Here is a 1,035-nt window from a genome sequence, read left to right on the forward strand (position 1 = left end):
CGCTGGGGTCAAACTATACTAACTATACATTATGTGTATATTTTGACCCCCCCCCCCCCCACACACACACACACACGGGGCGTCGACGTGCTTTGATGTACTTTATGGAATATATTTATGTGCAATGTGACCCCTGATCCAACCAGAGGTGTACAGTATTACGTGAAGCTCTCATCCTGTCTCTCCTTCCTCCCTCACCAATTTGAATTGTAAATGTGGTGACGTCACACTGCGGTGGCCGTCTGCTTCGTGTGGGATGTAAACAGTGTCATGAATTGAATAAACCACTGCCTGGTTTTTGGTAATGGGCGCAAACTGGGCTGATTTCTTACTTTTCAGTTGGTCGGACACTAAATGATTCTTGCAGATGTAACCGCGGCACCAAACACATCAGCCTCAAAGTGTTGTCTGGTATGGCTCCCGAATTCAAAGATGGAAAAGAATGCTTTCCCTTCATAACAAAACAAAAGTGAACTGTTCAAAGCCCCGCACATTTTGAATTTTTTTTTTTTTATCATTTAAAAGGGTGTACATATATATTTTAAGTTGTACAATAGGATCAAATCTTTTATAAAAACACAGATATAATTTATTTTTGTGTAATATAAACCATTCTATTATTCTTTTTTTCCGTTGTCTCCTCCTGATTTTCCCACACGTCCAATTCTATTGACAAATACAAATAAAAAGCTCAACTTAATGACTTGAAAATATTTACTTCTATGATACAGTCATTGTTTTTCTCCACTGATAACTGAAAACGGAGGGTTTTGCCTCTACTTTAACAACTAGTATTGGAGCACATGAACCTGTATCATTGAAAAAAAACATGAATCATTTCGAATGACTTGTTTTCTAGTGTTAAACCAAGACCAGACATATGTCTCCAGGTATCATTTATGAGGGGCGGCTGTGGCTCAGGAGGTAGAGAGGGTCGTCCACTAACCAGAAGGCCGAAATGTCCTCGGTCAAGTCGCCCTGAGGGCTGTGCCAACATGCGGCGTGTGGACGACGTGTGATAGAAAAAGCCTTGTG

General features: G+C 40.8%; 1 protein-coding gene across 1 annotated transcript in view; it reads left to right on the plus strand.

The window, feature by feature from the left end:
* The window catches only part of hand2 (heart and neural crest derivatives expressed 2), a 9,548-nt gene extending 8,835 nt beyond the window's left edge, over positions 1-713 (plus strand). The window contains exon 2 of the mRNA XM_035638501.2: positions 1-713. This exon is cut by the window's left edge and continues 560 nt beyond it. The gene's annotated coding sequence lies outside the window, so the exon portion shown is untranslated.
* Positions 714-1,035: the final 322 nt, after the last annotated feature.

The sequence above is a fragment of the Scophthalmus maximus genome, chromosome 8 (assembly GCF_022379125.1).
Source record: "Scophthalmus maximus strain ysfricsl-2021 chromosome 8, ASM2237912v1, whole genome shotgun sequence".
Lineage (NCBI taxonomy): Eukaryota > Metazoa > Chordata > Actinopteri > Pleuronectiformes > Scophthalmidae > Scophthalmus > Scophthalmus maximus.